The sequence below is a fragment of the Parasteatoda tepidariorum genome, chromosome 11, assembly GCF_982258835.1.
Source record: "Parasteatoda tepidariorum strain Cologne lab strain chromosome 11, Ptep-v5.0, whole genome shotgun sequence".
Classification (NCBI taxonomy): domain Eukaryota; kingdom Metazoa; phylum Arthropoda; class Arachnida; order Araneae; family Theridiidae; genus Parasteatoda; species Parasteatoda tepidariorum.
Genome location: NC_141765.1, coordinates 68,276,573 through 68,304,450, shown reverse-complemented (window position 1 = coordinate 68,304,450; position 27,878 = coordinate 68,276,573). Strand labels below are relative to the sequence as shown.

Sequence of the window (27,878 nt, the reverse complement as noted above, 5' to 3'; positions counted from 1 at the left end):
CTAATCGGTGAAGAATATTCACCTGCGAAATTATAGGTCTTCTAGTGCCAATCTGTGAATATTTCTTCGCCAATAGTGATAAGTAATTAAATTTAGATTACCTTTCTACTACTCTTAAATGCAGTGGATTGAACGTAAAGACATGGTTCAAAGAAGAATACCAAAGTGAAGCAACACAGACTGCAGCCAGTAAAAGTGTTTGACCACTTCGATCAGCCTGCGCAAGGACCGAAGGTGTGCGGTATCGGTCCTCGTTAAAATGTTTTACCGTAATGTGTTCCAGAGCTGGCTCACTGGGATACCGGGACCTATCCCGGTGCTCCTTCCTTTTATTATAAAGAAATTTATATTAATTTTGCTTTGAATTTTCGTTTTTCTTAGAAAAAAAATTGTAGATGATTTGTAAGAAAATTTTATTTTATCTTTCACCTTTTTAAAATCGTTTATCCTTCTCTAAGAAAGTTTTTTTTTTTCCATCTGACAACAAGAGGGGAGCAAAGAGGTCGAAGGTCATAGCATAACTGCTTGCAAAAGTTCTAAGAAACTAACAACCACCTAAACTGCTTGATTAATTTTGTTTCTATCTAAAATAGAATATTCCGATAGAACCTTCTTTTCTTGGTATTAGAAAAATATCTATTTTAAGGGAGCTTAAACAATTCCTTGGAAGAAACAGCTCTTCAAATAATCCCCTTACTAATCTCCAGCCAAGGTGACATATATCCCTTTTCTGACCAATGGGAAAATACTTAAAATTTAAATGTCACTCGGTCTTGTCTTTATTGCATCACGAAAAGTATTGTCGGGCTTCTTTCTGACCTAAAAATTTTCTCCCCTATGGCACATGTCTGCGTAGTCCTTTGTCCAAATAGCAGAATCTTTCTTATTTCTTCCCGTGGAAATTTACTGGGGATCTTTTTCTTAATAAGAATTGTTAATAAGAAATCAGAGAAGCACAACTTTAGAAATGAACAAATGAAATCACAAGGAAGACCAGATTGTTTGGTCATTTTCTTATAAGAATGTTGCTTGTGCTCATCACTAAAAAATACTTTCCCTCGAGCCACCTAGTCCCTTTTCCGGTGAGTTAAGAAAATTAATTTTTTCTTTTTAAATGTCAAATGCAATAATTCATTTGTGTATTAATTGTTTAACAATATGTTATAGAGTTGAATAGTTGAATTATTTGAGTATTTTATAATTTAAATTCTTTTAAAACTTATTGACAACACTCAATTATATTTTACGGACTGATTTTTTTTAATGGACCGTCAAGGTCAAAATTATTGGTCAGTAAGGTATTTAAAATGTCCAGCTTCTAACTTTTGATTTGTTTAAAATAATTAAAGTAACCATAATCTATTTTAGAATTATCGAGGTCTACTTTACTTAATGTTTAGAATTAATGTTGAAAAATTTAATCACTTAAAAAATTTAAATATTTTTAAGAATTAATATGTATTAGTCTAATGTTTAAGGAGTTAATGATCGTCATTAAAGAGGTAAAGTCGCAAAATGTTACAGTCGTTTTAATATTTTCTAACTATTCTACGTGGATTATATGTCGGCTAAAATGATAAGATTAATGTTCACCTCCAAATTTGATCAACTTGCGTTGAGGGTTAAAACAAATATTTTTAAATAGTTGTTATAAATAGAGTCATAGTCAAAGTGCAAATGGGTGATAATTATTATGCTTCATGATTGAAAAAATTGGCTTGACACCTATTTAAAAGTTTAAAAAATAGACTAATATTTTTCAATTTTAATCAAATTCTGCAGATTTCAATAAAAATCTTGCAAATTAATAACTATGCAATTGGGCAAACAAAGCGACACTTTTTCTAATAGTTAACTCAATGCAGTGCTTAACGAACAATTTCCGCCAATTATTCAAAGAGTGTAGTACTAATAAAAGACTTGATTTGAAATTTCTAATAAAGTAGAAAATATAAATTTTTTCACTAAATTTTAGTGGATCTGCATGGTCATTAAGAAAATAAAATCTTTATCTTGTTCATTAGGAATATGCAACAATAATAATAAATTATTTACATTTTTTTAATAACCTGTTGAACAACCGACCTAATTTGGAGTTTCTGACTATCAATGTTTAACTCCGTAGCCGAGGGAACTCCTGCATCAAATATTGTGAGAAATTTGCCTTCGTGGAGGACTTTTTGATGGAAATAGTCGCATTTACGTTACATAGAGAGGAAAGCAACGAAAACTTCTTGCGGTTTGCCAGACTGCAAGGAGACTATCCCATGATCTGCCTACCACTAAAGTTATTTTACGTCAGTATTTACACTCTGTAAAAAATGCTCGCTATCGCTCGCCGACCCCTCGAACTTCTTACGGAGTTGATTTCAGATTGCTTTGCGGGGATTGTCTATAAAGCAATAAAAAATCAAGACGTTGATGATATTCGTTCGCAAAAAATAAATAAATGCAACTTTACAATTTAATTTTTTCAAAGGCAATTAGAAATATAAGCAAATTAAGCATCTTCAATTCACCGACAAAAAACATAATTCTCCTGCTAATAATTTTCACTAAACTAAATAGGTAAATCCAACCCCTGTTGGGGCCTCCCTGACCGAGCGGTATCGCCGGTCCAAACGCTCTGTTAAGCGTGGAGGTAGCGGGTTCGAATCCCGCCGTAACCCTGGATGTATTCTTTGTGATGTCTTTCTCTGAATTGTTCTATCTGTATTTTCTACTTGACAATGACTTATAAGCCTATATTGAGCACACAAGTCAGCAAATGTATGTAATTTCAATAAATCAATCCAACCCCTGTTCGCTATCGCTCTGCAATCCTTTTCGATCTCTTCTCTCGCTGTCTCTACTTTGATCTTTTTTAATACTTCAGCTTTTATTCTTTAATATTATATTAATTATCTTGGAAGATCTACTCGCTTTTGCTTTGATCCCCCTCGCTCGCTTTTGCTTTTTAAGTATACCGCCGGAACTCGTGAAGTTGATTTCAGATCGCTTCACAATCTGAGGCAGATCGTCTACAAAGCAATCAAAAATCAAGGCAATGGGTAAATCAGTATTTTTCCGTAAAAATAAGCAATTTAGAAATATATCTTCCAGTAGCGGGTTTTTTTTCTTTTCTGATTAAGATTTTTTGCAGTGGTAATGAAACAGAAAATGAATTTACAACTGTAAGCAAAAATTATTTTATCTTCGTAAACTCTTAATATTTTGAAAGATAGCTGTTAGTACTTAAATATATTTATTGAGCCGGCCAGGTGGCCGAGCGGTTAGCGTGCCTGACTGCGAAGCCATAGGCTGCGGATTCGAATCCCGCTCTGGGCATGGATGTTTCTCTCTCTCTCTCTTTGTGCTGTCCTCTGTTGTATGCGTGTATGATGTGTGAATGTGGCCCACCCTATAAACGGGTTTGTGGCAGTGTGGCGTGGGCAATGTTGTTCGCCTCCGTGACTTTGGTTCACAGGTGCCCACTGGGTATCGCGAAATGAGCAACAATTCTGGCATAGTATAGGCAAAGATTCAAATTCAGTGCCTGCCATTGGAAAAAAATATATATATATATATATTTATTGAAATTAATTTCATGTAATGGTGGAAAAAATCATTATAAATTAACTTTGTTAAATCAAGAAAAAATATTACACATTTACAAAAATAGTAAATAAGGATACATTTTGTTTATACTTTAAATGTAAGATGAAAATTTCCCGCGAAGATCATCAGCTATACAGCGTTCCATAAGTTATTAGAATTTTGAACTAAGTGAGACTTAGTATTTGTCATTTTCAGTTTATCGGCAAAATATATATATATATATATTTTTAATAACGGCAGGCACTGAACTTTCGTTATTCGCCTTAGAAGATGCCGGAAGTGTTGCTCATTTGTCGTTACCTAGTGAGCACCTGTGAACTAAAGTCACACTGCCACAAATACCCGTTCATAGGGCGGGCCACATTCACACATCAGTAGACAACAGAGAGAGAAACATCCATGCCCAGAGCGGGATTCGAACCCGCAGCCATTGGCTTCGCAGTCAGGCACGCTAACCACTCGGCCACCTGACCGGCTTATCGGCAAAATATACGCCTGAACTAACTGCTCATTCAGTTGGCATTTTGCTTCAGATCGCATTCGCTCGCCTAATTATTGTTCAATATTTTTTTTAAATTAATAATTCGTCTCAGTTATTTCGAATTAGTTTTGAAGTGCATAAGTATATATATATAAACGTTTGTTGTTTTTTATGTAAAGGAAAACTTAATCGAAAAATGAATTATTAATTTTTGCACTCACATATCCTTTTGACTGAAGATAAGAAAAAAACAATTGAATTAGTTTCAAAATTTAAACTGAGGTATTAAAACTTAGTTTTATTTTTTTTCACTTCCAAAAGGTTATTCTTAATTTATTTCTTATTATTACTTTAACAGAATCAAAGCAAGGTATTACCTTTTCTTAAAATTGTTTTAATTAGGGGGTTGGTGTATATTTAAACTAATATCGAGAGTTTTTCTATTCTGTATCTGTCTCTATGCTTTCGTTTCATTTTCCTCCTCGCCTGTAAGTGACGTCGCCTGTACGGGACGTCAGATTATCATTTCCTTCTCCTTAATTTATTTGCAAGGGATTATTTTTAAATTTAAAACTTTTGCGATTGGAATTTTTGAACATTCATACATATATGTGTTATTTAAATTTTTTATGGTGAATATGATAATTAAAAGGTGTTTACCAGATAAAAATTAAATAAAACTATTTCAGTTTTTAAAATTTTCGATTTGAGTTCTACTAAACTTTTTGACTTGAAATTTTATTCTTTATTCTGAACTTATGTAGTTTCTTAATTTCATTTTATAGGTTGCATTTAATAATTAATACTAAGAATGATATAAATAAATAAAAAATTAATCAAAATAACGCCGTATTTAATGTGAATTACATATAAACCTTGTACAACACTTAAAAAATTTCTTTAATTCAAAATGTGATATGACATGATCAAGTTACAAACATGAAATTATCAAACCTCGTTTTCGTGGACGATTAATACTCAGAATCGTTAGTTATGATGGCTACTGATTCAAATTAAAGGTTACATTGTTCGGGTGAAACCAGTTAAGAAACGTCTTTTAATTTTTTAAAACAGCATTCTTAGTTCTTCAGAAAAACTATTTGAACCTGCAAAGCCTTTTTTTAAAAAAATCCTTATTGCAATTTAAAAATAAAACATTTTCATGCCTTTGTGCTAGTAAAGAATTTAGAAAGGTTTAGTAAAGATTTTACTGACTCTTATGCTTGTTAGTAAGGACAATTTATTGGAGCATTTAAAAAATATAAAAAATTCCTGAAAATGTTTTCTAAGGATTTAATAATATTTTTTTTAGATTAGTGTTTATCAATATTTTGAAATACTACCTCAGTTATTGCGCTTTGTTGGTTACAGTTATAGTTTTAATATTTTAATCCATATTTTATTTCCTTGTATTTATTATATTTAAAAAAAATTGAATAGTTCCAAACAATTTAAAGTTATAGAGAACATCAAAATTAAATTTTTCAATTTTTTATAAGCAGTAATAATAATGAGAATAATATATATATATTAGTGTATCTACCACTACAAAAATACAATCCCAATTTACTAGTATATAAGACATGTTAACTCGATTCTATGTCGGGGTACCTTTACATAGACGAAGGTTGACATTGTCGATAACTAATCCCCCCACACACACTTATATATATATATATATATATATACACACTTACACACATGGAGCCCTTTAAAAAGTGTGATCACCGCCCTCCAGGATATCTTAGTTCATCCCTGAGTTTCGGAGTTATTAAGTTTTTAAATTTTGGTGTGTTTTATATTATAAAGATTAACAAATAATGCGTCTTCATTAATTTATTTTTATTTTTTTACAGAATCAAAACCAAGCATATCCTCTTCTTAGAATTATTTTAATTAAGTGGTTCAGTGTTAATATTTATATAAACTAATATCAAGAATTTTTCGATTCTACATATGCCTCTATGCTTGCATTTTCTCTTTCTTCTGAGCCTGTAAGTGAAATCGCCTGTGTGTACCGTCAGACAATCAATTCATTTGCAAGGGAATATTTTGAAAATTTTTGCGATTTGAATTTTTAAGCATTTATACGTATATGTGTAATTTAAAATATTTCTTTGGGTTTAATTTGATAATTTAAATAAATTTACTACTTGGTAAAAATTAAGTAAATCAATTAAACTTTCAAAAATTTTCGGTTCGAGTTTCCATTAAATTTTTCGATTTGAATTTTTGTTATTTGTTCTGAACTTTGAGTTTCATTTTATATAGTTTGTATTTAATAATTCAAGCTAAGAATAATAAAAGTAAACGAAAGATGAGTTAAAATAACTTGTTTTTTCATGTAAACACTCCGCAACACTTATTAACAATTTCTTTAACTCAAATTAGATATGAGAGAGAGTTATCGAGTCGTGGACGATTAACATTTAGAAGTGTTTGCTAAGATGGTTACTAAGAAAGACAAATTGAATTCCCATTAAAAGTGACATTGTTTGTGTGAAACCAGTTCAGAAATGAGTTGTCTTTTAACTATTTAAAGAAGCAGTCTTAGTTCTTTATAAATATTATTTAAACAAGAAAAACATTCTTTTTTTTTTCAAATACAAAAAATTGCAATTTTAATGTTTTTCCTTCCTTTGTACTTCTAAAGATTTTAGAAAGGTTACGTTAAGATTTTACTCACACTTATGCTTTTTAGTAAGGACAATTTATTAATGCATTTGGAAAAAAAATGCTTTTGTTTTTTTTTGAAAATTTTTTCTATCTATTTAACAATATTTTTTTAGATTAGAGTTCCTCAATATTTTAAAATATTATCTAAAATATTACGCTTCTGTCATTAAAATTTTGATTATTTTTGATTGATTTATTTGTATTTATTTATTTTTATTATTATTATTTTATTTATTTTTTTTGAAAATTGAATAATTCAGAACAATAGGAAAGTATTATTACTTCAAGAGGAATTCAAAATTAAGTTTTCCAATTTATTATATACATATATCGACTTATACACTGATATAAATATATACATATCACAAAGCGTCCCCTAAAAAGTGCATCCACCATCCTACAGTGTATCCCAGTTCATCCCTGAAGTGCTGGACTTTGCGCAGGTCGCCGGGCAACCTAAGCGGAGAAGTCAACTCCTCTGCAGACGATCAATATTGTGATATCCTGTCCTCGGATCAATCTCAGAGATATTTCCCTGGCCATCGCCAATAGCTCATTGTTCCCCTTGCCGTCAGGTTAACCGTGGGAGGTTTTCGTGGTCTTCCTCTCCATGTAACGCAAATGCAGGTTAGCTCCATCAAAAAGTCCTCCACGAAGGCAAATTTGTCCCAATACTCGATCCAAGAGTTTCCTTGTCTTCTGGATTGGGTTCAAAATTACAAAGATACGGAGTTGAAGATTTGTAGTCGTAAACCCATAAAATTGGGTCAGCTGTTCAGCAACGGATATAAAATCAAAATAATAAAATAGCCCATTGTGCAGCTCCAACGCTAAAGTACCCAAGTAACGCTCCATAAAGTACCCAAGTAACGCTCCATAAAGTACCCAAGTGCCTACCTATCTTTTATACGACTACGTAATTATCTCAAGCCTCAAACCCAACGAACACAGCAGACAGAATTTATTTTCGGTTTCAGAATTTTGAAATATAACTATTCTTTTTCTGTAACATAAATATACAGTTAAATGTATTTCGATGGATACTAAATTTTAAAACGCTTTTGCCTGATTTTATATTATATTAAAATAAAACTCATTTTTCAGTCGTTGGGATTTTTTTTTTAATTTCGCACTTTTTTCTAACAAAAGATTGAAGAAAATATTAGTATATGAAATACGACTATTATTGATAATCGCTGTTTATTATTTTTAATAAAGGGATTAATCAAGAAATGTGAGAGCCAAAATCTAGTTTTATGTATTGTTGCAGGGCTTTCGCGTTGATTGTAGTATTATTTGTTATCTATAATAATACTTGCAAGACTAATTAAAAAAACAAAGTATATTAAAAGACAAACATCTTTTATTGACGCCGATGGGAGAACTGAAAATTGATGCACAAACTGGGAGTTCACTTACTGTGTGCTGCCAAAACGCAATAAGGAATAATGGTGTTCCGGATGTCACATGACATCTCCCTTTTTTTTTATAAAAGAAAAGTAAACGTTAAAATACAAACATGATATTAATTCATTAATAAGTATGTAAAAGAATCAAGTTCATAATGAAAGGCATATGAAAGAGTCACTAGTTCAATCTATCAGATGGTAAAAGAGTCACAAGTTCAGTCAATCAGGTGAATGGACAATTTAGCCGGAAAGGGTTTTCACAGGATAAGAATATGAAGACGGCAGTGTGGATATTATTTTCGAAGGCAGTCACTCAGTTTGTGAGCTGGTAGAAGGAACAGACTGTCTCACTGAAAGAGAAAGCAAACTGGTTGGATTTAACACCAATTCACGTTCCACGAACGAGAATGTTAGCTTAGGTGGAACGTAACACTTCAGCATTACGGCGGTATATACCTCCTTCAGGAGTGGATGCAACATATGATCTGGGAGCTACTATAGTTGAAACAACTATGGCAGGTTAATCGGGTTAAATAGCCAGACTTTGTCTCCTTCTTTGAACTCATGCCCTATTGCTCTGGTGCCATACTTAGACTTCATCCTCTCTGTTGCCATGTTGATCCTCTGACGAGCAAAGTTCCAAATGTGCCTGGAGTTCTTGAAGATACTCTTCAAGCAATGAAGGTGCATCAGGCTGACAACTGAACCGAAGATCACTAGGGAGACAAACTTCGTGACCAAACACCAACTGAGATGGGGTGTGTCCTGTAATCTCGTGGACAGCATTGCGAAATGTTAGCAGGAGCAGTGGTAGCCTCAAGTCCCAATCTTCCTGATTCCTTGACACTATAAGTGAGAGATTATTCAGGGCGGTTAGGTTAAACCTCTCAACAATGCCGTCAAAATTGAGGATGTAAGGGAGTTGTTTGAGTCTTGTCTATTCCAGGAATTTGGCATAATCCTTTAAAATCAGTGAAGTAAAATTCGTTCCTTGGTCTGAATAAATTTGTAAGGGTGTGCCAAATCTGGACACCCATTGGTGTACCAAGACTTCCGCTATTGTAGTAGCTTCTTCATAGGGTATGGGACACGCTTCGGGTGACTAACAAAATAATTCATGTCAACTAAAATGTATTTGTTGCCAACTGAAAATCCAGGTAAAGAACCAAAATGTCAAGCGCGATAAGCTCAAATGGCACTCCTATGTTATAACGATGCAATCCTCCACATTTGAGTTTCTTCGGTCCCTTTCGAGCCACACAGCCATCACAACACCACTTCTTTACATCGTCTCATGACTTGATCCAGTAGAAACGCTCAAGAACCTTAATTAGAGTCTTCCTTAACCCGAAATGGTTCCCGGTCGAATTATCATGCAGTTCTTTCAAGATATCCGCAATTCTTGATTTGGGAAGAGCAAACTGCTGCTTCAAGCTCCGTCCGTCATCACATTCCCATTTTCTGTATAACAGTATAAATTACCATTTCTAATATAGAGTCGCATAGAGCCCAATAATGTTTAGTAGCAGGGCTGAAGGTGGAAATGTCTTGCCAACTTGGTCTTATGTTCGAACAGTCCTTCATTTCAATGATAGGTCTTATACCAGAATCTTCCAATTGGGTTTATCTTTTCTCTTTATCACTCCGTTGATCTGGTTTCGATGTCGTTAAAACCGCAGCTTGGCGTAACACAGAATTCGTTGGCTAATATTTCTTCTCTATTCTGGAGCAATATTAGCAGCTTTCATTCCAGGGCTTCCACCATAATGCGTTGGCATTTCCATTGGAAGTATCCTTGCGAAGACGAATCTTGAAGTCATATTCCTGGAAAAGATGAATACACCCGGCTCCTTGACCTCGTCTTAAAACGGTGATACCTCGTCTTAAACACGGTGATATCTACCGAACTTGAGTTCATTTTGTTTTCCTTGATATCCAGTTTGAAGTAATTTTCTAGACGGATTGATTCGTCATTGATATCAGCTACATATGCCACATAATGGTAACTGATATCTCCAATTGTAATCTTAAGGTGGAATTTTCCTTGAATGCGGATTTTGTCGCAGTCTGTAGTGCAAAGCGGGGTAGAGTACAGATTTGCCGCTTAGTTTCTTAGCCAAGTCTGTTCTGATGATGATGATATTGGCTCCTGTATCAATTATCATATGGTATTGATCTCCATTGGCATGCACCGTAGCGAAAAGTCCATTGTCGCAGCCACTCAATGAAGAAATCTGCAATACTTTTACTTGGAGCTTGTAACTCCCAACATCCCTACATTTCGGGCAGTTTTTACGTACATACCCATCCTTACCGCACCCCCAACATTTTATTTTTCTATTTCTAAACGACCTGTTTTCTCTCGAATTATGGATCTCTCACGGGATACTTTCCAATCAGCGAATTATCAGATTATCAAATTATCAGCGAATAATCAGAATTATGGATCTCTCTCAGGATACTTAAAATCAGCGTTTGAATCAGTTGCTGACACTGCTCTGACAGAGTGGTGGTCCTTTCGTGATGCTTGCCGAGCTGCCTCAATGTCTCGCTTTCACCATTAGCATGTGGGTAGTCACAGGAGTAGGAAATACGTTAGTTTTATTTCGTTATATTTTTAATGTAAAAACTACATGGAGCTATAAACTGCATTAAACATGGTGCTTAAAGTAAGGACGTTGTGAATTTCAAAACATATTTTTGACAATCTAAATTCGAAAAATATCGAGGAAGGGGATATATTGTAATACATTATCCCATACAAACAGGGGAGGAGAATACGGGGGGGGTCAAGATATGGAACTGGTCTTCTCCCCATATGGCCTATCCGAGTGTAGTGATCACGAATAATTGATGTTGCTGCCTATCTGAAGCAAATTTAGACTGGGTCTTCAAGAGTAGAGTCTACCGATTGACCGATTTAAGCTTAATTTTCCTGATTTGCTAGCCTGTAGGGCTATCTGCTCATTCATGCTAAATTGTTTATTCAATGAGGGATGAATAGGGGTGAGATAATTTTACGCGTGCTTGAAAAAAAGATAAATAAATACATAACTGAATGATACATTAGAGCAAAATTAAATATATTACAAAGCGCAATAAATTGAAATCTATTGCTGTTGTTCATTTACGTCGCACTAGAGCTGCACAATGGGCTATTGGCGACGGTGTGGGAAACATCCCTGAGGATGATCCGAACACATGCCATCACAATTTTGATCCTCTGCGGAGAGTATGGCACCCCCGCTTCGGTAGCCCGACGACCTGCACGCGAAGTCGAGCACTTTACGGTAGAACAGTTTAACGAGGACCAATACCGCACACCCTCGGTCCCTACGCAGGCTGATCCAAGTGGTCACCCACCCGCACACTGACCGCAGCCAGTGATGCTTGACTTCGGTGATCTGCAATCTGAGATAAATTAAAAAATACATGAAAATTATTTACAAGGGATAAAATATTTACATATGCACATCGAGAATTGAGAATACCCAACAATCACGAAAGGATGCTTGTGAGAAGGATGCTTCCCCTGAATCCCTGCATCACTCCCTCACCTCCCCCTCCCCCAATATAGCTTCTACGGTGCAGAGTGATGCAGTTCATCCACAGAAATTAGAGATAGGGTTGCTTATTAGTTGAAGTATTTCGATAGAACCCCTTCGCTTATGAAAAAGGCGGTAGCTGGTCTAAATTCGCCATTTTCATTAATCCAATCGAAATTAAAAATATCGTTAAAATTAAACTTAGAGCATAGCGGTGCTTCTTTAAAAATGGATGCATTGAGATACTGTAGGTAGTTGTCTATATTATCTATATTAAGGTCTTCATGAATAGTGTTGTTACTGATGTACAGTCCGCAAAAAAAAAAACGAATCACCCTGAATAACTTTCGTTCTAATGATCGGATTTTCACGAACTAAGTGTCAATCTTAATGGTTCCTGGGGGTGACCTCAAATATGCTAATTAATTAGTGCTAACTATTAATTAAGTTACGAAATCAGACACAAAAACGTACTTTCTCTGAATAAACATATAATTTTTTTTACATATTTGGATTTCTTATCTTCAAAATATAGGGGGTAGCCGCAATCTGGGAAATGTGGTCCCCATAGTTTGGTCAGGAGAGCGATTCAAAGTTCGTACCCCTTAATGTTAATTTCGCTTTTTGCGTTTTCAGTCATATTTTCAAAACTAATGAAGCAATTCGAAAAAAATTGCACCCACTCATAAAACTCATTTACCCAAAGATAATTTCATGCAAAAAATAATTTTTAATAATTATTTATTATTTTTTATTATTTAATTAAAGTGAGGATGAAAAAATATTGAATTATAAGGTATGAATTTTTTTATACCATATTAATCTACATATTTTTCAATTGAAAAATCTAAAGTTTCAACTGTTTTTATTTATTAGAAGCTGAGAAAAATTAAAATTAATTATTTTTAAAAAAATAATTTGGCGACAATAAAGAAATAACTAATTGGAGCGATTACTATTAAAATGTGATAATCTTGGGAGGAACTTGACTTCGCACGCGTAGCGTAAAATTTCATTCATATTTTTTTCGCTAATAATCGTTTGCTAATCTTTTTATTTTTATTTCTTACACACTATAAAATACGATGTTTCTTTTTTAGTCATTTAATAATTTATTTGCAATTTAGTAAAGAATTTTGAATAAAAAACACTTTATTCAACAAATGTCTAGTTTTAAAAAAGCGTGCTTCTGATAGAATACACCAGATTGTGCTTATTTAATGTGATTATTTTTTATTTTTTTTATTTTGTTTTTCAATAACTGATACAATTTCAATAATATACATACGTATGCATAGATTTGGAATAATATATTTATCAATTTCTTGAATATATATTTTATAAATGTTAATAAAAATCATATATGGCAGTACTTTTACTTTCGTTACTTGTACCACCGGTACAAGTAAAAAGTACGTACTTTTACTTGTACTTCGTTACTTTTTAAATTTAGTACTTTTACTTGTACTTTCGTTACTTTTTTAGGGAAAAAGTACAAGTATTTGTAACGAAAATATCGAACGAAATCATTACTTTTTTTCTAAAACTCGGTAAGCTTTCTAAAAAAAAATATTAAATTGAAAAAAAATGCTTAGGTTTTTTTTAATTTATAAAATTAATGTGCAATATACATGCATTCACAGCTAACTTCGTGTTTAAATACCTTCTGTTTCAACTTATACTGCACATTCAATTATTTTTTACTAGCTCAAAGATCACAAAGCTATCTGAAACCCTGTGTTTGCTTTGTTTATGTTTGTGCTTTTAAAACGCGTCTCTAAAGAGTAAAACAATCTTAAATCAATGGTAATTTAAATAAATAAAAATAATAAGCTAAAAATTAAAATCAATAGATAAAATTTCTTTTTCGTGCAAATCCATAAAAAGTTTGAAATTAAAACTATATTTGATTTTAAAATTATATTATACGATTATATTATAAAATTATATTATAATATTCTTTCGAATTTAAAAATAAATTTAAATCCATAACTTTCAAAATTAAAAATAATTAAAGAAATGACAACAATTTGGCAAAAACTTTAAAGAGCATAAGAATATTATTCAATAAAATTTTATGTTACTTTGAATTTCCGATTTCCTAGAAATGTACTTTTAAATCGTTACTTTTTTTGTTTAGTACTTGTACTTTTACTTGTACTTTTTACTCGTTACTTTTTAAAATAAGAACTTTTTACTTTTTACTCGTTACTTTTTTTAAAAATACTTGTACTTTTACTCGTTACTTTTTAAAAGTAACGTTGCCATATATGATAAAAATACGTAGTCAACATTTTTAAACATCTCTCACAACATCGCAAATTTCTCAACATCTTATAGGGTAAACTAAACAATGAAGGAACACTTAAGCTTAGCTTGCCTTTAAAAAAAATTCATAAAAATTTCAAAATTTGTAATTTTAGCTAAATGATAGTTTCGACATATTTTTTATTAAATGCAAATTATGTAAAAAAAGTTAGATAACTTACATAATATTGTTTTAAGCTTTTGATGGTTTAAATAATAAGTAGTGAGATGACCAAGTGAAGGAACAGTTCTTACCAGTGAATAAACACTAAATTTTCCAGAGAATGAACACTTAATTTTGATAATGTTTGATGCTCGTTAGGAATCCATAGGCCACACAAATGTCTGAAAACAAGATTTTTCTTGGAATTACGACATATAACCATAGTTAATGTGGAAAATTTTACTTTTTTTTCAGTCATGGAATGGAAAGTAAAATATGTTTGAATACATAATTTTAAAAAAATGTTTTTCATTTCTTATTCACAGTTTAATAGTCCGTTCTAAATTATGAATGTTTATCATTGTGTAATCTGATGATGTTTTTATTATTATTATAATTCGATCATTTTTTGTTTAATCTTTTCCTCATACTTTTTAAGCTTTTTTTTAAATCTTTTTAAGTATTTTTTTTCTCTTCGTCATGAGTAATTTATTTCTTTTTCTTTTGATTTAACCTTCCTCTTTTTTCCAAATTTTTGGCCAATGTAAATGTATCTTCGAAATTTCTTTTGATTTTCCAGTTCCATTTCCAGAATTCCTCACTGGATAATAAATGAGAAAAAGGAGTTTCAAATTTTGAGTAAAACCGATCTCTCATTGACTTACTAGTAGTTACTTATCTAGTAGTTACTTATGAAACCAATCGTTTTTGCAACTAACAATGCCTCAAGAGGACTTATCTCAAAATCGGTTTTCAAGATACTTTCATTATTAATGTTAGTTGTCTCAGCTTCAGAGCCAAAATTTGATTATACAATTGTTCTTTTTGAAATAAATTCTTCAATATTGAGAAAAGCGCAGGCTATTGGATATTTGGGAGATTAAACTTTTCTGTCAATGTTCCTTTAAAAATTTGAAACATAACTTGTGAGATTTCCTTCTCAAGCTTCTGAAGAAATAGCGCTTCGTTACTCTCGAAGCATGTGTTTTGTTGATAAGTTGTCTTGCTCATTAACTCTTGGTGTCTGTTTTGCATGCATTTGTTACAGTCAACGTTTTCTACATCGAATGAAAAAATATCGCATTTCATAAAAGCATTTTAACTTCATCAGTTGATGCCTCAAATCTTATTTAAAAATGGATGTAAAATTTTCTAGACATATTGTTTTACAATTCTTTTGTTTTCAAGATCTAACGAGATTTCCAAGAATTACGTAGAAAACTAAACCAGAAAATTTGTTTTGAGGAACAAAACTTGCTCAGTTTCAAATTGATATGAGATTTATACCTATCCAGAAAAGGCAAAATTAGGAATTTGATTGCATTTTTAATTAGCCATGGGTAGAAACATTTGCAATATATTTGTAAAATGTTGCTGCGGTCATCGTTTCATTTCATGAATAGCTTTTTCCAATGAAATATGTAGCAGGGACTGATTCTGTAATATCTCTACGAATTCTTCTGTAAGGAAAAACTACCAATGGAGGTACTTTTTCTTTCCTAGGTACTTTAGAATATAAATCCTTATAATTTTTAAGGCCGCAGATTTTTCCCGTTTAAGGGCAGTATTCAACTCTTGTTTCATTCGCATTGTAAATGCAATCACTTTATAAAAGGATGCCAGGGCTACTTCCCTCCTAAAGATTCTCTGAAGTTCTTAAAACCAGTATTTCGAATATTATTCTCTATGGGAAGTTTTGCCTTTTGAAATTATCTTCGCATTGCACTGAGTTATCGGTGGATGTCACCTTAAAAAAACTTCACCCATTTTTCACCTAGATAATTGTCTTTAAATGGATTTTTCCTACCAGTTCCCGTTAGGACATTAAAGACGGCAATAGGATAATAATTTAGCTAATTATTGGCACAAAATCCTGCAAAGATTCCATTCAAGCTTTTATTATTATATTTAGTTGTTATATTTAGTTAATAAACATAGTTTATTAAGGAGTCTAAGGTATGATGTAATAACTAATCACTACATTTATAAAGATAAATAATAAATTAATTATTATTATAATTCTTTAAATAAATTTAGCAATTAAATTTGCATATTTAAATGAAATAGTTATAGGAACTATTCATACAACATTTAACTGAATTTTAGGAGTCCTCTATGTCGCTGAACTACTAATTATCCAAGTAAAATCATATTTCACACATACTATTCATTCACTGGGAAATCTATTCTCAGTGAAGGAAAATGCCTGTTCCTTCACTGGTTAGAAGTTGTTTTTTTTTTTTAACATAATTTTGATTTATAATATGACAAAAGGTACAAGAAAATTAAAATTTTTCTTTTATTTTCATTAACTTGAAAAAATCCCAGTAAAGGAACACTTGTTTTTACATTGGGTTTTCATCGTTCTGTAATCCAGTTAATAAACACCCCCTAATCTCAGTACTTGCTTATGTTATGATGCTTAAAATAAATAAAACGTAACTTCAATGACCATATTTTGAATTCTTTTTTTCACAATGAAAAAAAAAGCATTATTATATGCAATTATTTGTAGTTTAAACGGATAACAACAAACACTGACCTTATAATTTTGTCAAAGAAACAAGGCGTTGAACAGATACTAACAAATTCAAAACTTTTTCCAGAGAAGACTCAAAGACCAGATAACTAAATACATTGTTAAAGGACTTCCTATTGTTAGGTAGTAAGCTACTCTTACCAATCAATCTAAATTAAAACGTTTAAAATCTTATTTCTAAGAAATATCTATGAAACGCTCCTTCATTTGTTGGTTTACCCTATATCATCCTAATCTTAAAAGAAATTTCCGGAAGTGTATCGCAGAACTATTTTACCAACCGTTTAATAAAATTTTAACATTTAAAAATTCTTATTCTTTTCCATTTTACGTTTATTATTTCTTCATTAATATACTAATAATTTTTTTAGAACTTTAATTTAGATTTTCTTTAATTTAGGTTTCTTTTTCAAATTATAGTCAAGTTTTTTTTAAAGAATTATTATCTGCTAGCTAAGAATAAAACCTTGTTAAGAAATTAAAAACATTCAGCTGTTTAAAATTATTTAATGCAAAACAGCTGATTATTTACTTAGCATACTATTTTTTTGAAAAAAGAATATAAATTACTGATTGTCTTTTTTTTTTGTTTCTTGTGACTTCAATTTAGATTATCTAAAATAGTGTTGATGTTTTATAAGTCACTACAAAGAGGATAACGATACCGAACATAAAAAGCTGTGGAATACGTAGCCAATTTTTTTAGTGTCTTAAAATATCTCAGTATCTTAAATGTCGTCCTACTATCTTAGTTGTGAAATTAAATTTTTAATTATCTGACCACGTGTGATTCACTAATTATTTCATTATATTTTTTACTCTTTATGATACCAAGTAGATTTTTTTTCTGATAATATACTAAACTATTTAGTTTAATTTTTTACTTTAGCATGATTTCCAAGATATTATTGTAGTATAATTTGTTATCAGGAAAATGCCTTATTTTATTAATCAGGAAATACTAAAAATTGAAATTTGTAAGGATTCCGAAGCTGTGCACACAATACACAATTTCCGACCTTATTTTAATAAAAAAAAATTTTAAAAAAAACGTGGCAAGTAGGCTAACATACTTTTTACAGAAACTGTGAAAACTAATTTTTCCTATATTTCGTCAAAAGAGGATAAGAATGATATTGCTCCAAGGGACCTACTCAATAATTTCGCTATTTCCAGAATGAAATCTGTTTGATCGAAACATATTATTCCTTGAAAATTACACGAGGGAAAAATTAACTTTTATTATTTATCTAAGCTTATTCCATTTATTTAATGATAGCGGTATTAAGGTTAAGGATATGCGTCGGAAGCTCCGTTTATTATTATACTATAAATGCATTAAATCATGCAGCTTGAATAATTTATTTTAAGTAAATTATTTAATAATTTTAAGCAAATAAGGGTGTAAAAATAAACTCGATCGAAATACTCCGAAAGTATACCCTGAAATATATGTAGAATAAACTTTGGAATCGATATATAAAAAATACCTTTTCAAACAACTTCGAGTAGGACGGAAACGCTAACTTGTTTAAAAAAGTTGTCCTTGTTACTATTTAATTTCGATTCCTGGTACTAGGGGACATTCCATTTTCACATTCGACTTTTGAAATTTCAATTGTAAACGGAATTTTTTTATGACCTTAAACTAAAATGTTAAGGCTTGCAGCAAAAAAAAAAAATTTTTTTTTACTGCATTAATTTTTTTACAAAGTAGTGAATTATTATTTTTTCAATCTAAGAACATGTGCCTATAACATATGTAAAACTTATTTTAATATCGAGTGAAATAATTTAATATGTTGTGTAACTAAATGGATAATCCCAAGAAACTGAATCGAAAATATAAAAACTTCATTGATTTAAAAAAATAATAGATGATAATAAAAATAGACATGTTTTGAGCGTCCAATAATAAAAGTCACAAGTTATCCAAGCCTGACAAGTCTTGAGAATGGGCGATTATATTTGAAAACTCGAAACATGTCGACTTTTACTTCCCTCTTCATATGTTTTGAAGCCAGTTGAGTTTTTATCGTCAATTATACTGTTTTACATTTGGGTCTTGATCATTATTTTGATAAGGATTTTACACTAGTTAAAGTAAACATATGCATTTTAATATTTTATCACGATTCATATGGTCTTTAAAAATAAAAGAACATCAATATTGTAAAAGTTATATTTAACTTAAAAATTAACATTTTGACACCAGATATTTTGAGTTAATGAAATTAAATATTTTATCTCTTAAGTTTTTGTGCCCCCATTTCAGTATCTTAAGGATCTTACGAGCTCTGTTTAAAAAGAGATCATCAGATAAATATAAGAAAGCAAAAATAACCATAGTAGCAGTATTTGGTGGTAAATGTAGCTTATCGTAATTGAAGAATATGCTGTGCGACATTTTATGGTGAATTTGCGAACGTATAAGTTTCAGAATGTATCGAAACATGAGGATGCTATTTGCTAATCATCTTTATCCAAAGGAAACGATGTAACCTTAATATCTAGTAGAATGAAGCGATTTTTTAAGAAATGAATCCTACAATTTGCAACATATAATTTCAATATCTTATTCTTAAACATAACATATTTCAATCTTTTTAAAATGCCACTAAACATTCAGCAATTCCTTGAGTTACAGAAAAAAGAAATATCGTAAATTATAGAAAGCCTTGTGAATGTGCATTAGAATTATTATACAATCTACATTTTATTTTTCAAGCACTTTTTTTTTTCTTCAAATTTTCTTGCCTAGAAGACTCGATTAAAACTGTAAAAATGATTATCCCTAAAATTTTGTATACAGCTATAATAAGTTATGCTCATTTTATTTTAGTATAAAATCCTCGAATAAATATAGTAAAAACAGTGTAATCTAAACAATATCAGATAAAAAGTTCATGTATTTAAATTCTAAAAACTATCATAAATAATTTATAAATCGATTCAAATTTACTTTTCAAAGGAGATTAAAATAATATTTTTTTTGCTTTTTGGACAGAAATCCCCTAAAAAAATTGTTTATGGCCTGGAAACTTCGAGATATTTTCTATTAACAATAAATTAAGCCCCTCCGAGCAATCACTGAACGTTATTTCAATTTTTTTACTATCAGAGTTTGGTTGCGTAGCAACCTAGTAAAATTAAGCACTCCTCTTTTGAATTAGTCAATGGGTTATCTTAAAATATTTATTTGCGCAGGCGACTTTTTTTGGCGGTTTTCTGGACTATCGCCAAATATATAAACATTTATTGCGGCCCAATTTACCACCTAATTTTTTTAAAATTTTGTCTACCCCCACTAATTCAAGGGTCTAGATTCCAAATATGTAAAAAAAATTATATGTTTATTCAGAGAAAGTACGTTTTTGTGTCTGATTTCGTAACTTAATTAATAGTTAGCACTAATTAATTAACATATTTGAGGTCACCCCCAGGAACCATTAAGATTGACACTTAGTTCGTGAAAATCCGATCATTAGAACGAAAGTTATTCAGGGTGATTCGTTTTTTTTTTTTTTTTGCGGACTGTACAAGGGGGCACCTGTTATTTTCCTGAGTATTTTATATTGAAAGACAATTAGTTTTCGAATTTGGGTTATTGTTAATGTTCTCCACGATGAGGAAGCATCAGTTAAAATGGATCTTATGCACATAATATAAATTATTCTTTTGGTAGTTAGGGCCACTTTTGAGTTATGTGAAAGAATGGGTCGGAGGGCATAATAGTCTGCGTTTGGTTTCTTAATAATTTCGGATATATGCTTGTTCCAATTTAATGTGTTTGTGAGAGTAACCCCTAAATATTTGGCTCGATTTACAGTAGGTACTTCTTCGTTGAATAGCTTTATTTTATTATTTTCGTTAAATTTCTTTCTGTGGCTTCTCCTTACAATAAATAAATTAGATTTGCTAGCAATAATTTTGGTTTTCCATCTGGAGCAACAGTGCTCAATTGATTGAATTTTATCTTGAGTTTTTATGAGGGCTCTATTGGGATGGAGGGATGTAGCTAGAATCGCTGTATCGTCTGCATAAAAGGCAGCATATTTTTATCATTCCTATCAACTGGGAAGTCGGATGCGTAAATAAGGAACAGAATTGGGTCTAGGATAAATCCTTACTGCACGCCTGCCTTGATGGTTCTTTTCTGTAGAGGCGAGAAGGCCCTAGCTACGTCAAGCATAATCATGGTGGTTGTTTCATTTTTAAATAAGCCTTGGCTTATAAATTCTAAAATTCTAATGAGTTGTTTGGTTGTAGAGAGGTTACTACGAAAACCGTACTACTCATCACGTAAGAATTCGAGAAATAGTTTCAATATATTAAGGATAATTTTCTCAAGTATTTTTGATAAGGTATTTAGTTGACTTATAGGTCTATAATTTTCGGGCTGGAGATGAGTTTTTCCTGGCTTGGGGAATAATATCACTGTGGCGTTCTTCCATGCTGTTATGGATGCATGTATTATAAATATTGGAGATTTGTTTGATTTTGTTAGGCGGTAATTTTTTCATCATACCATTTGTGTGTCCTGGGGCTTTTTTATTGTTAACTTTACTAATTATTTTCTTAATTTCATTTTCATCAGTCAATTCCATGATTTTAAGGAAATTCTTCCTTTTAATGTATTTTAAATATTTCTTGATTTATCTCTCTTTCAGAATTAATATCAATAGGTTCGTTGTTAGGTGAAAACTGTTCTTCTATTGTTTTGGTGAAAATTTCAGCTTTTCTCTTGTCTGAGTAAACTTTTTCATTTTGAGAGTTTAAGGGCATGTTAGTAGTTTTTTGTCATCTAAAAAATCATCTTCCAGGCAGAATTATCTTGCATTTCTAAGCTTCGGACTTTATAGTCCCAGATGTCCTGTCCATAATCAAGTAGTTGTTTTTGGATTCCTTTTTGCCTTTTATTAATTTTAGCCTTTAGTATTGGGTCTTGAGTTCTTTGGTAATTTTTCTCGGATTTGTTTTTTTATCTTTATTTCATCTTTAATTCTTTTTGGTATAAATTTATAATCCGCTCTAATTTTAATAGTTTCAGTAGCTTCATTATAAGTATTTTGAATGTCGTTGGGGTAAGATTAAGGATTTCTTTATCGATGTCTTCTATTGTACTGATATTGTTATTTATTGGAAATGAGGCATGATTCAGGATATTTTCGTAAAGAATCCATTAGGTATTTTTCTTGGTGGTAGTATGATCTTCTTGGTTAAAACAGGTGGTAGCAATAACTGGCAGATGATCACTGTTTAATTCGTTGAGTACTTCAAGTGAATAAAGTGAAAAGGAGTTAGTAAAAAGAATATCCAGGACATCGCTAATAAATGATTGATATGTTTGCTTCTGACGGTACATATAGACTGATGTTGTATTTATTTATAATATTATTTATGTGTTTCTCATTGTGATTAGTTTTTCTACAGCCGCATAAAGTGTTGTTTGAATTAAGGTCTCCTACGACAATGGATTCGTGGTTGTGTGGAAAGAAGTCTTTAACCCAGCTTTCGTCAATAGTGGTGTGAGGTGAGTTATAGAAACTTGTTATCTTGATTTGTCAGTCGTTTCTTAGAGTTGCAATAATTGTTACCTCTTTATTGTCTGTGCTAATGCTTTTTCTGTACAAAGTGGTGTAGTAGGAATTCTTAACATAAGTTGTGACACCACCCCCCTCAAAAGGTGGTTCTGTCGCAGCGGTATAAATTGTAATTTGCAATTTTGCATCCATTAGGTATGTTAAGGTGTGTCTCACTGATGTCCATGGAGTCTATATCGTGATCGTAAACAAAGTTTCTCAACTTTTCTATATTTGCTGCTAGTCTATTTGCGTTCCAAATGGGTATTTTAAAGGGGGTGAAGTTGTTATTTTTATTTCTTTCTGTCTTTTATTTTGAGGGCTTCCTGGTAGTTTTGGCCTGTAAGAGCGTCGGTGATGTCTTTGGCTATAAGGGTAAAAGCACATCAAAGATATGTAATATCTCATAAAAATAATCATCTGAAATTTTAAAATTAAATCAATCGGAAGAGGGTACATCAAAAATATAGAATATCTCATTCATATGCGAAGTTGAAAATTTATCAGTCAAATTCTTCTGCAACTCATGGCAATTCATAATTCATCCAGTATCTTAAACAAAAAATAAATGCTTCAATCATCAAACTTTTTGTTTATATAAATGATACCTACGCCCAGTGGAACTTGACAATCATCGATTTCCCATTTGTCTGTGATGTATGTTATGCCTACGTTCTGAAGGCGATGAATACTACTAGAGAGCTGAGATTCAATATCTTTCACCCCCCTTGGACTAAAAAGAAAAACTGAATAGAACTCCTGATAATTAAAAAGTTTTCTTTGAAATCTCATCTCTTTTCTTTACAAATGACTTTATGAAAGCTGATATGCCTATCCGTGTGATGCTCTGGATTGTGTCGTCAATAATTTGTTTTCACCCCGCCTCATTCAAGGAGAAATATGGTTCCTCTTAAAGAAGAAACTAAATTATTTATCAACTTTCATGGTGATGTGATTTTCAAAATGTGTTCTTGGATTAATTCGAACTTTATCCAGCTACGTATTCTTTGTGGCATTTTTTTTTTTTTTTTTTTTTTTTTTAGTTTTACAATTCTTTGTTAAACTCATAAAGCATTTATTTCTTTAATTTTTATTGATCAATAAATAAAAAAACACTCATGTAAATAAACAAATATAATAGATTATGACTTTAAATTTTTTCATTGTTTAACAGATATGTTTATTTTTACATTTCAGAAACTCATTTACTGTTTAAAAAAAATTTCTTGAAATTTTTATTTTCAGTGAATTGATTGTTATTGATTGGCATAAAAAATTTTTAGAAAAATTATTTTTTATGTGTTACAGTTTCTCTGATTTATTGATTAGTAGAAGTTATATTTTTGTTTTGCTATAGTGTTTAGGGTTAAGATAAAATGCAATTTAAAAAAATTTTAAAAATTTTCTCTTCTAAATGTAACTACAATAATTAATGAAATTAAATTTTAATATATGGATGAAATTGCGGTGAGGCGGAAATTATAAATTACATCAAGAAATATTAAAACTAATGCAAATAATTTGGAAAAATGAATAAAGTACTTGTTTTTAGAATTTGAATTGAAGAACAACCAGACATTAATGCTTGAGTCCAACGTTAAATTTTCAGGATATTTGGATCCTGAGGAATCAGTCAGTACTCAGAGCAACCTCCCCTGCCATCAGTAACAGCAGTTATTCTCCTGGGCATCGACTCGAACAGAGATTGGATAGCATGGACGGGTTCAGCACTCAATGCAGTTTCAACAATATGCCACAATTCATCATCCGTAGCAGAGTTGGACAAAAATGTTATCGATTACATTTTTCGATTACAGTAATCAATTACTTGTAATCATGATTACAAGATAACATAATTTTGATTACAACTGTAAACGTGATTACAACAAACAATTACAGTAATCAATTACTTGTAATCGTGATTAAAACTTTGATTACAGGTGTAATCGTGATTACAATAGTCGATTACAGTAATCAATTGCTTGTAATCGTGATTACAACTTTTGAAAATTTTGATTACAGCTGTAATCATGATTACAATATTGATTACAGTAATCAATATTTGCAATCTTGATTACGGCTGTAATCAAAATTTTGATTACAACTGTAATCATGATTCCAAGTAATTACGATTACAAGTAATCACAACAAAAACGATTACGGGTAATTTTTATTACAAGTAATCAAATATATGATTGCATGTAATCTTGATTACAAGTAATTGTGATTACTTGTAATCATATTACACGATTACAAGTGATTACAATTGCAGACTATATACAAATACATTATGTAAGTATGTATAGGGATGCATATTTTTATGTACATAGAATGTACGCACGCATGTACGTACAATTTCAGATTCGTATATATACAAATACAATGAATACACAAACGTTGTTTATAAGTACAATATACATAATTATATTGAAATATACATAATACAATACGTATATGCTTAATACACATAACTATATATTTATGTACATGTACGCATGTATGTTAGTTTGCATGCGAATGCAATATTTTGTATGATTGTATACATAGACAACATATGTATAAAAGTACGTGAAACAAATTTCCATTCGTATGCATGAATGTATGTACGCAAGTACATACATTGCATAAATTTGCGATAATAACACATATATACAATGTACGTATGTAAATACACTGTACGTATTTATGTACAATATGTAAGAATGTTGTTTATAGGTACACTATATGTACATAGTTGCGTAAATAAAATGCATGCATGTATGAATGTACACTTACATGTACATAGATATATGGTTTGTACACGCAACATATGTACTTTGTAAATACATATGCGCATGTAATGTATGGATGTACAAAAAATGGTTGGATTTACAATGTACGTATATACATACAACGTATATATAAACGTAATTACATTTAATGTATAAATACATGCGTACATTTAAATATATGTATTTACAATGCACACATACATTGTGCATGCATTAAAAAAATTTATAACTGTAAAGTTATTAAAATTCGTTTTAAAATTTATTTTAAGGCATATAAAACTCAATCTCTTATTTTTTGGAAAGCAAACGATAATCTTATTTTAAATTCCTAAATATAATTTCCACATATAAAATTAACCGTTTTTTCCCATCTTGAAATTTCTATGAACTATGCATTATGTTATAACAAAATAAATAATATACAGAACCAGCATTCATCTGAAAAGATGACGTCATGCCATTCCTGCTTCCAGGCTCGTCGTTGCTTACTCAATAGGAGGCATTCCTGTCGGTGATGCAGCGTCAAGAGTAGCCGAAGTCATGGTCGCCGTGCTGATAGTCCGTGCTGCTGCAAACGTTGTCGAATTGCTCGTGCAGGCATTTATTGTCTTGCTAATTACTCTATTTGTTGACTCAGGTTTCGTGACGTAGCTGTACGATCATTTAAGGCCACGTGGATAACATGTCTGTATTCTCTGCTGTTAGTGATAGGGGGGCGCTGAGATCCTGTATAGTGTTCCATATGACAGTCATGATCAGATCGATTCCATATTCTGCTAACAGTCATGGAATCTCGACCAACGCGAGCAGCAATACTTCGGTATGATAAACAGCAATCCCCGTAGGCCACAATTCGACCTCGATCAAACTCAGACACGTGATGGTAGGCATTTCTTCTTCTTACACGAAGCATAACAAAAAAATTTTTACCCAAGAACAACGTTCAATTTCTGTATGAGAAACTTACTGTCAAATTTCTTCTTATACACATTGTAGGTGTCGCTACCGCCGCCTGCTTTGCATGGATGCGCTGATAAGCTAATCATTTGCATACCACAACATGCTTTATCCGTCCTGCAAACTTTCAGTTCGTGGTGTGTCGCCTTCCTGGTGTAGCAATTTAATGGCCAGTAGTGTATATATATATATATATATATATATATGTGTGTGTGTGTAATACAAAAAGTAAATACTTTTGTATTAATAAAAGAATTAAATCTCTTTCGTTTTCATAAAATGTCTTTGTTAAAGAATGTTTTTTTCACTGCCGATTTTTTTCTCCCCCGATGGGATGGGGATTTTTCAACTTAGCAGTCAGCCAGACTACGTTACGCTTAGTTTCTGCGAGATAAAAATGGGTAAACTTCCTCCAAAGGTTTCCTCAGCAAGCAACTATCCTCCCGGCTTGTAATAACAAGGCTCCAACCCTGTTATCAGTGTTGTATTTAGCTTGAAATAATTGCAGTTTTAAGCCATCATACGTTCTAAGCAGGTTTGTTTAAATGTAGGCTGGTATTGCTAACAATTCACGTCCACACTCCCTATGGGAGGGGAATGGACAAGACTTCTGACAATTCTTGAACAGCTTATCAGGATCAAATCATGATGAAAAGGACACGCAAAACTATGCGTTCTCACGTTTTATACCAACATAGATTTGAGGTAAAAAGGCACATTTCGTACATTCCTTGTAACCTTACGCATTAAGGAAAATCATTTCTGCTTCCTTATATGGAATTGAAAAAGGGAACGATTCTAAAAATAACTCTTCCTTTGAAATATAAATCTATTTATATTTCAATGGTAGGTTTTCAGCCTTGAATTCCCAAAATAGAATCTCTCTACGCTTATTCTTTAACAAAGACATTTTATGAAAGCGAAAGAGATTTAATTCTTCTATTAATACAAAAGTATTTACTTTTTGTGTATATATATATATATATATATATATATATATATATATATATATATATATATATATATATATATATATATATATATATATCAGAGCTAATTTTCCATTATAAATATTTTGAGTCTTTTTACTTTGCTATAAATGCGTTGAAAAAAAAACATTTTGCCTCGAACTTTTCTAATTTGTCTTTTCTTCTGTCTCTTTTTTATTATATTTTTAGAGAAAGACCGAAAATTTTTAAGATTTGAAAAGAAGAGAAGAAAATTGCAACTTTAAAATTCATCCGAGTCTAATGCTTTATAAAGTTTTACAGTGTTTACAAAAAATAGAACATTAAAATCTCTTTTTTACTTTTTATTGCTCATGACAAATAATATTGAAACAAACAATAAATCTCATGGTACTTTTTAAAAAAATCCTTTTCAATCACTCTGTTGCAAAATATTTTAAGATTTTTTTCTTCTTATCAAAGCACCTCTGGTGGTTATATTAATGGTTTAAAATATGATACTTTCACGAATAAAATCTCTTATATTATTCAAAGATATGCACGTACAATTAAGACCAGGAATTATTACAATTAAAAAAAGAACTGTTTTGAAAATTGACTATTGATTTTATTTTCCGAAAAGTAAATTGTAAATATTAAGCAGTAACCCATACCATATTACAAAAAAAAATGAAAAATTCTTTTGTACACACGATCTATCTGTGTTTAGTACACACAATCTGTCTAGATTTGAAAGAAGAGTGATAAAATGCCAAATGATATAACCCTAAAAAAGGAGAAACTAGATCAGTTGCAACGTTGCCATTTTGTAGCAGAAACTTGGTGGCAGAAATAGTATCTCATTTGGCCAAGTTCTTGATTTTATAGTAGAAGACGCTGCAAT

At 31.2% G+C, this 27,878-nt stretch overlaps 1 long non-coding RNA gene across 1 annotated transcript; it reads left to right on the top strand.

Annotated features, from left to right (window-relative positions):
* Positions 1–846: 846 nt before the first annotated feature.
* LOC139427132 (uncharacterized) lies at positions 847–24,591 on the top strand. The gene is made up of 3 exons (XR_011638284.2): positions 847–1,082; positions 22,151–22,250; positions 23,909–24,591. It is a non-coding gene; the product is annotated as an uncharacterized LOC139427132 (long non-coding RNA).
* Positions 24,592–27,878: the final 3,287 nt, after the last annotated feature.